We start from the raw sequence: 9,575 nt of genomic DNA on the forward strand, positions 1-9,575 counted from the left end.
TGGGCAACAGGATGATCTCTTCTGGAATTGCCTTGGCAGATGTAGTAGCACATGGACTGAACGCTCCAGGACGTGAGGGCAGGCTCTTTCCATAAAACACCACCCTGCATTCCAGCTTTCTCACCTAAGCAATTTTTTTAATGCCAAATACTTTTTCTGACAAGATTTACAGGGGTCTTAAAGAGTCTTATCAAAAATCAGATTGGAAAAAGGTCTAATGGCCCTTCCTGGCTGGTACAGAAGGGAGTTAACAGCATAACGATGCAAGAACGTTTAGCAGTTTATGTGATTGCACAAATATTTCTTTTATTCCTAGAAATGGGTCCCAAAAAAAGGATTTTATGAGTTTGACAGATTCCTCCATTCTACACTGTCAGTTGCTTTTTTTCACCTCCAACGATACAGAGCTGCAACATGTTTGGTGTGCCTGTAAGCCCAAATCAAAGCAGTGAACATCTCCCTAAATATTTCTCTAACAAAACCTGCTCAAGTAGACTAGATTATCTACAGAAGGAGTCCTACAGGAAGCACCTGCACTTGGGTATTTAGTTCAGCATTGTGTTACCTAATGCTGCTAACTTGTTCTGTGATCTTGAAAAAAAAAGCTTTCTTTTTGTTTCCTCTCTGATCCCATCACTCTTTTGTCTCCTTACAGGCTGAGTGCTTCATGGCAGAATCTGCCTGTCCCCTTTGTTTGTAGGAGGCTCTGTGCGGCTCAGTCAAAGCCTATAAAGAGCAATGTTGTATGAATAGTGCCAGTCACCTGGGCAGAACAGTGAAGAGATCTGTCTCTTTTGCCCCCTTGTGTGTTGTGGCACAGTACTATTTTATGGTGTTGTGCAAGCTGGTGACATGGGTAGAGAGATAAGACCTCACCTTTGGATGCTGCTGCAGTTCCTGGTTGCTGGCACAGTAACGCAGCAATGCAGAAGAATTTCCTGCACTTGCCTGAACTAGGTGCAGTATAAAGCAGCTTAAAGGAAGATTTGTTCAATTCCAACTTCAAAGCAGACCTGAGGATATTTTCGTTGGAAGAGGAACACCAGCATGGTCTCCTGTAAAGCTGCAGCTCCTGCTCTGAGACATGAGCTTGGGTAAGTGAAGTCTGTCAGGAGCGGCAGAGTTATTGAAGCCTAGCTTTCAATGACTGGGTTGCAATGCTGTAACTTCCTTCCTGTGTCTCCCATACATACTCTTACAAAACCCTCCAGTCCACTTGAAATCCTCTACCTACCTCTGGGCTGTCTACCAGACAGCAAAGGCTGGACATGGTGCCTGCACAGCTAGACTCACCAATGCCTCTGTGTGCCTGAGGGGGAGCCCATCAGCTCCTGTTGCCCCAGTCCATGTGCCCATAGCACATGGACAAGAGCACTTTCCAACCACAGGGGCTACTCTGAAGAGACAATGTTTTGGGCAGACACAACATGCACTGAAGGCAGGCAGATCACCAGAAGAGAGAGGAAGGAATTTCATACAAAGATGGTCTCAGCTGTAAATGAAAGAAGAGCATATGAAAAAGGAAGACAGTTTTCTGTAGCTTGGATCAGCCTGAACTGTTAAGACTTCCAGTCTGTACACTTCAGTCCTGGAGAATTTAGGCTTTTTGTGTAACCACGCTACCTGGCTTTGGGCTGTTCTGTCTCATGGGGCTTCTTGCAGTTGCTGGACCAAAAACTTGGTTGCATGTAGTTTTTCTTTGCAAGTTTAATGGGGATAAAAACCACACGAAGGTAATGGACATAAAAATGTTGTGACACCTGTTTGCACTTTAAAAATTTGCATAAAAACTGAAAACACACAAATAAGCCCAGCATTTGATGAGTGATGAGCAGTCTTCCCTCTGCTTATGTGATGGCATGGAGCTGCTAATGACTAGACAGGCTATAACTACAGCTAAGAGAAAGCCACAAGAAAATAACACTTGATTAATAAAGCAAAGTGCCAGCTTTCAGCCTTGCTGGAGTCCCCAGACAGGTAGGGTATGACAACCCTGAGCAGTCCCTATAGCTGTTGACCTCACCAGGCTGGCTCAACACACAGTCCTTGGTGATTCTGGAGCAGGCAGTCATCTGCCTCTCTTTCAAATCACTCTGCCACTACAAAACCCACTTCCTGCACACTGAAGGTCCAGGTGGTACTCCAGACTGTCACCATGACGGCCAGGTTACCCCCAGGCTGGTAGCTGGTGTAGTCAGGCAATCAAATGCAGGATGCTCTGGGTTTCTCTTCAGGTGCTGCAGACAGTAAAGTTTGGAAAGTCATGGAGGATGTACTAGCCAAAGCCTGCAACTGTTCTTGCAGCACCAGAGAAGAAAAAGAAAGGGCACTGCTGGAAATATGCATGTGGGATGAATCCCACCAGCCACCTCTTTCCATCCCATGCCCAACACTGGCCAGCACCAGTGCTCCTAGGAAAGAGGTCAGGGCTCAAAGGGGGCAAGTGAGCACATCTCTGCCCTTCACCCTCTGTCATGGGTATCCATTCCAGCTAAGCAGCTCAGTCAATGAGCAGCCAAAGACAGGCCCTGGAGCAGGATAATTCATACCCCTTCTGACACATGTGGTCATTATTTACGATGTTCCTGAGCCTTTCTGACTGCCTTCAAAATTATAGAAGTTGGCCTGATGGTGCAGACCTAACTTAAGTCAGACAGTACTCCCCCCGCCCCTGAGAGGGAAACTCACTGAACTCCCCAGGCCAACTCTCAGAAGCCAGCAATAAGAATGGGAAGAAAAATTGCATAACCTACTGCTATTTGCAATGGCCCTGTGCCTTCTAGCTACCCAGGCCCCTTCTGAGTACTGCTAAGTTCAAGGCTGGTGTTAAAATGTGTGCTATTCCACTGGAATTCCCCATCCTTTAACTTCTTTTCCTCCACCACTTTTGTGGTTATGAGGGAAAGGGCAGGTGTTCCCAGCTGTCCCCTGTGAGACCATTGGCACACTTGTATTGACGACCCCCTTGCTCTTCTCCTTTCTGAGGCAATGCATGCCAGAACTTTCAGGGTCTTGCCAGACAAGAGTTAGCCCACAGTCATTCTCATTGCATTATCTCCCATGTGATGGGTGAGCAGACCTGCGGCAGGAGCTGCACACCAGGTGATATAAAGGTGTTGGGACCCCAGCAGTATGCTTTCCTAGGCCCTTTTACACCATGCCCACAGTGCCAGCCTCCTCCCCGAGCATTGCTACAGATGACTTAGAGTCCCATAAAGCCCACAAGTCAGAGAAGGGTTCCAGGCTGCCTTAATTTGTTTTCATCATCCTGGGCTTTCTCCTGCAATGGGGATCCCTCTTTGCTGAGCCACTGAGGGATGTCTCCCTGAGCTTCCTCAAGTCCCTTCTTGTCCAGCAGGCATTTGCATCACTTTTATCTCATTATACAACTTCCTTACCTCATTACACATCACATCCTTCTTGTATTATTGTACACCTTCCTTTCTAGATCATTAAAGAAACCAGCACGTGGCAGCGAAGAAGGGCTGCTGACCGCTGAGGCAGCCTTGCCAGGGAGGAAAGTGGAATAAAGGGTAAGTATTATTGTGTCTGGGAGAGAGTGTGTCAAGCTCCAGATCAGGGAAATTCGGGAATGTTGTATAATGCAAGGGATCTCAAGATGCTAAAAATACAAATTTGCCAACAAATGCAACAGTAGATTTGCAGCAGAGCCCGGACGATGGGCAGACAGAAATCCCAACAGCCCCAGATGGTCCCATCTGATCAAATCCACTGGCCACTGCCTTTGACTTCAGGGCTTTACAAAGGGAATTTGAAAAACAGGGTATATCCCATTACTTCTTGCTGGAAAGCTCTTTTTGAGTCCACTGACTCTTCTCTCCTAGGCCAGCCTAGCAGAGAAAACCTCCTCCTGACTTGTGGGCCTATGTTAGCAGCTCTTTGGTTCTGTGTCAGGACTGAACTGGTGGGATGGGAGAATGTAAGAGAGGCTGTGTTAGAGTCCAGTACCTATTTAACTGTGGATAAAAGAAAACCCAGAAAACGTATGAGAAAATGAGGAGAGAGCCATCACACTCCATGGACAGAGAGCTGGTAGAGCCTCACTCCAAGATATCTGTTAAGGTCAGATGGATTTAAACACTTTTTTTCTTGAAGTAAGCATAAGCAGTTGTCTGAGTAAGATCTCGGAAGCAGGCTTGGGCAAGGCCTGACGGTACAAATGTGACTGCAGTCAGAAAGCACTCTCCCTTTCCCTCGAGATACAAACTCACTAACCTCTGTGGAATGGCGGGGGGACAGCACTGGGAATGACAGCAAGGATTGCACAACACACTATGTTAGAAACCAGGCTTGACTCCAGCCAGTGTAAATTTGAACTAAGTGCTATACTGGGTCAGATCCAAAGTCCACCTAGTTCATCCTCCTGGCTTTGACAGCAACTAAAGCATAAAAACTGGGCCTCAACAGGGGGATCTTTTCCATTGTGGGCCCTCTTAGCATCTGGCAGCTAGCACTGCAGACATGTCCAGAGATGGAGCTTTGGCTAGACGATTATATTTGACAATGAGAGGCTTCTCATTGTCTGGTGCCTTGTTGGAGCCACTGAGATAGTTGTTTTCCATGATATCGTGCAGCAGTGAGTTCCATGGGGTGGTCACTTACTGTCTGAAAGGGGGGACCATAACCGAGTGGATAGAGAGGCCAAGTGAAAGTACACTGCACAAAACGCCCCCCCACCCACCGCTTTCTCAACATACACAGAATTGAAGACCATGAATCTTTCAATCAGTGCTTATGAAGAATTCCTGCAGCTATACCATACCAAAAAAAATGAGGAAGTCCAAATTTGAAATGGGTTGTTGGTTGCTGCTGCGTGAGGGACATCTTCATGGGAATTCTGCCAAGTAATTTTACTTGTGATGCTGTAAAAATGTTGTGTAAATAATGTTTCTGTGATACATGTGTTGCAAGTTATTACCAAGCCATAAAAGAGCTAGGAAAGAAGAAACCAAAACACAGAATGCTCTGTGACGCCAGAACACTATTCTGGTGAGTATCAGTTTGCAAACCGCAATGTAAGTTTATGCCCACAATTCAACTGACCTCCTGAAAGCAAAGATAAACAGGAATAGAAGGGCGGGCATCTGCAGTTCCCTCTTCCCTCCAGAGAAATTAATTCTTGATGAAGCTCTGCCCTGTTTCACTGGCATTCTGTCTGCCCCTGAGCAACTGAAAACAAAAATACCTAAAAAACCTACTCCTAACTTAGGTGTGCAGGGAAGGGCCTGTGAGACGTGCTTGGCAGTTTTGAGAGCAGCCACACAGCTCCCAAATCTAACAAGGAAACCTAACACCCACCCCAAAACCCACCGAAACCAAAACAAAAAGATGGCTTAAGAAAGCAGTCTGTTCTGAAAGGCTGCACTGCCATGGTGGGAAGTGTCTGAACCAAACTCTAGCTGGCCATGGCTTAGAAAAACCCATGTTATCTCTCTTCCCAAAACATGCAATCAAATGTTGAACCCTTCGGTTTGGCAGAACTAGCTAGTTTCTCTTCTTTAAATATGGTCTGGCTGTAGAAGAGTGTCAAAACAAGCTGAGGAAGCATGAGGTGTATCCACTCCCCCAAGCGAGGCAAACTGCTGTGCTCGAGGGCTGCTGCAGGAAGGCAAAGCCTGTCACCTACACCATGTGGTAGGACCCCCTGGAGTAAGGATGTGGGCTTTTCCCCTCACTACAGTGGCTGGTAGTGTGCAATGCTGCTCTTGTAGAGAGAAATCTCCTCTGGGAGCCATTTACCAGCACCTTTTTGGCAAACAGCAGTTATCTGCTGTGTAAGCTGAGACATACATTAATATCACAATTATACAGCCCTGGTCCTTCACCTTGTTTGGTGTATTAGCACCTAGATGTGTAGAGTCTGAGTAATGGCATTTAATGGGAAGAAAGGTAAGTTCTAGGATTAAGCTGACCTCCAGGAGTAGATACTAAATAAAGAAAAGCAATCACCAAGAAGCCAGAGGCTGTCTCAGCTCCAGTGCCTGTTCCAGCTCAGCCTCTCCCCTACACAGACGCTATTCTGCTCCTCTTGCACATTTGTGTCTGAGGAGCCAGGCTAGAGAAAAGGCAGTAGGGCTGCTTGCATGTGCTAAGGACTGGCTGGAGAGCCGCAGACCTGCTTGCTCCCACCTGCCTGGGGTGTAGACAGGAGATGAAGGCCCCTGGATGTCACCCTCTGCCTCTGAGGCTCCTGCAGGCAGGGATGCTGTCAGCCTGCTGCTGCCAGGCTCCCAGCCCTCGGGAGCTTCACTGGGATGCTTTCTAGGCTGCAAAAGGAGTGGAAAAGGGCAAGTAGAGGGCAGATTGGGGGTGCATGGTTCCCGAGGCACTCTGTGACCCCTAATAGGCTATGGCATGGGAAGGTAGAGTGAAAGGGATGTGCTCACAGCTCAGCCAAACCAACAGGCAGATGCAGTGTGTAGAGAGACACTGTCAGCTTCCTAAATTAAAGCTGTCAGCAGGTTTGGGCCACCCAGTGTATCAAAGGAGATGTGCTCTTCAGCAGCACCTCCCTGCCATTTTGAACTCACCGTGTCCTGCAACATCAACGCCACCACAGAGCTGGGCTCTGGCACGGGACAACATAGCCCAGCTCTCTGGGAGCTGCAGTCCCAAATCTCACATCTGCTTTATGAGAGGAAGCGAGCCTGGCCATACTCCCTCCCAGGGAGAGCCCAGGGAAATTAGACAGGGAGAAGAAACGCAGCAAGCCCTGAAAACAGAGAGGCAAGTGGTGCTGGTGTGTGTCAGGGCTTCGGTAGAGCCCATTTTCCCTCCTGGAGCAAGGGGGTGGGTGGGGAAGGGATGTGCTTTAGCCCTGGCCCTGCAGCTCCCCATTTTGCATTCCTAGCTGGCATGAGGGATGGCAAAATGGCCTGCACTGACAAATTGTGGCCGCTCATCAGCAGGGTCGCATCAGTCTCTGGCACAGCGGAGACAGGAGCAAGTGCGGTGGAAGCCAGACGGTGGTAGGGGTGGCTGGCTGGCTTTGTTGTGTGTATACACGTGCTCACATTCACATTTACATACATGTCCACCCACACAGAAACTGAACTGGAATCAAGATAATTTGAAATAACAGAGTGGGATTTCCGGATGGCAAATCTGATCTGAGTTTCACCCTGTGGATGCTACTCATATAAACCTGCCATCACCCTTTCCCACTGACCCCCATCCCCCTGCAGCCAAACCCGCCTTGTAACACCGCCACTTGCCAGCACTGAGGCGGCTCAGTGCAGTATCCCATTCTCCCATACAGGAACGCTGGACCAGTTTGGTACTCCCGCGAGGTGTTGCCTGCAGCACATGCTACTCACAATGCAGTGAGTAAGAGCCCGGTGAGTGCCTGGGAGGAACTGCCGGCTGCAGCCTCACTCCGTTAGCATGAGACGTGCCAAGAGGCTCGGAGCTGATCAGCCCCAGAAGGCAACTTCCTGATGCAATTAAGATAGAGGTAAATTCAGACACATCTTGCCCATCTTCTGGGACATATGTTGCTAATTAAAAGTCAGCCTGTACGTTCAGGATTAAGGACAGGGATGCGTACTCTGGTGGTAGAGAACATTTCTGCATGTTCTTGTGACACTGGTGTCTGAATCTACATGGTTGTGGCTACCTGTGAGTGAGAGGTTTCCCTTGAACTCTTTTAGCTTATGCTGCACACTTGCTCCTATTCAAAGTTTCCTTAGAAAAATCAGAGAGGCAGGACTGTCCCACAGATCAGGTGCTGGAATGGGGCTCAGGAGTTTTCAGTTTTGCTCTTGAATCAGCTGGATTTGAAGCATGATGTTGGGAAAGCCACCTTACTTGTGCCTCCATTCACATCATAAAGGCCAGGGAACGCAGAGCGCTTCCTCCAGTGGGACCCTGCCTAAGCAATAACTCTTTGAGTCAGGGACTGACTCCTGTTCCAAGTACACAGGATGGCAAGTCCCTAGTCTCTCTCACCCTTAAGACAGCTGTGATAGAAATGGTCAACCATCAGAGGATTTTTTTTTCCAACTGTGAATTGAATTTTAACTGGGCATCATTTTCTCTGCAGCTGACAAGCATTTCTGCAGGAAGTTTTGTGACCCCAGCAAGTAAATAGGGTTTATGTCCTGACAGTAATTAAATGACAGATTCACTTTTGGGTTGAGGAGAGAACATGTGCTCTAGGGTGGTCTATCAAATCCAGAAACAGCACCACGCAACTGAAAAGACAGCTCGAACAAAGGATTTCACAATGAAACTTCTACAGCTAAAGCATTTGGGATCATTGGGTCTGGATCCAGTTCCCAGCTACAGCTTTTCAGCATGAGCTGAGGCTCTCAGGTTCCTCATCTGTATAAGGGCAACAATACTCCATCCCCTCTTTACAGGAAGATTGCAAACAAATGCGAAGCTATCTAACAGCCTGGTGGAGCCTCCAGCGGAAGAAGCCACAAGCACATGGTGAGACCACATGCCTGACTGTCTTGATAGTTGCCTGTGTGATCTCAAGAGACTAAAATCCCTTCTCCAAATCATGCAAAATCACAAACTGTAGAAAGCAGAAAACCCAAAGGCAAATAATCTGTTTGAAAACAGGACATGAGTTAATGGAGAGTTTTTATTGTGTAGAGTGAATATTTGGTGTGTATTTATTTATATTTCCCTCTCCTACCTTCCCCTTTTATACTTTAAAGCAATTCAGAAACAAGATAAAGATATGTTTCACACCATCACACCAGCTTCTTCAGGTTTGTGATCAAGTAACTTTTTTTCCTTCTTCAGCTGTTGAAGGAAGCTGATTGCTGGGAATTGCCAAAAGGAGCGGATTAGCGTCTGCTGAACGTTGCCAATTCCTAGGACTGATTGAAAGCCAGGCAGTGCCCTTGACAGCTCCCTCCCAGCCATCTCTGATGGCCACCCAGCTGTTCTCCCACTCCAGCCCTCAGATTTACAGTCTGTCACGGCTCACAGCTGTGAGCAGGACTTGAACAGGGCTGTCCCGCTGTGGTTGGAAGGACTAACCCTAGTTTCTGGGGGCTGCTACCTTGCTTTCCAAAAAATCCGAGCACTCAGAAGAGCGAACAAAACCACACAGTAAAATCTTCAAATGGATGGGTCCCAAAGCAGTGGATCTACCCTAAGCATGCAAACAGCTGGATACAAGGGCACCAAGAAACAGAGTTGCTTCTTAGATATTTCAGAGGATTCTTAACTATTGTTTGGAAGGTCAGCAAGGCCAGTTGTTTCGCAGCTGCTCCAAACATATGAGAAGAGGGATGCAGTAAAGATTTGCTACATCACCATTTGGCCATTGGGAAGAAGACACAATTCTTCATCAGGTCACTCCTCAGCCCTGGGACCATTCTCCAGAGTACTGTCTTTTAATGCTGGTTCTTCAACACCAAAAGATCAGACTATTGCCTGCCAATGGCTGCCAGTTTACAGGACTGATCGGAGGTCTGCAGTAGTGCTCCACTGATTTATTGCAGGCTGATGGCTCTTAAAATGCCAGAAAATGGGTGCAAGGGTTGTTCCATATATTTTTTTTTATGCTTCCCAGCTGGTTATATTCAATCCTGGAC

At 47.5% G+C, this 9,575-nt stretch overlaps 1 long non-coding RNA gene across 1 annotated transcript; it reads left to right on the forward strand.

Moving 5' to 3' along the window:
- The first annotated feature begins 768 nt into the window (after positions 1 to 768).
- LOC128150271 (uncharacterized) lies at positions 769 to 8,939 on the forward strand. Its single transcript, XR_008238005.1, has 4 exons — positions 769 to 1,094; positions 3,449 to 3,533; positions 7,280 to 7,474; positions 8,063 to 8,939. It is a non-coding gene; the product is annotated as an uncharacterized LOC128150271 (long non-coding RNA).
- Positions 8,940 to 9,575: the final 636 nt, after the last annotated feature.

This window comes from Harpia harpyja, chromosome 13 (assembly GCF_026419915.1).
Source record: "Harpia harpyja isolate bHarHar1 chromosome 13, bHarHar1 primary haplotype, whole genome shotgun sequence".
Lineage (NCBI taxonomy): Eukaryota > Metazoa > Chordata > Aves > Accipitriformes > Accipitridae > Harpia > Harpia harpyja.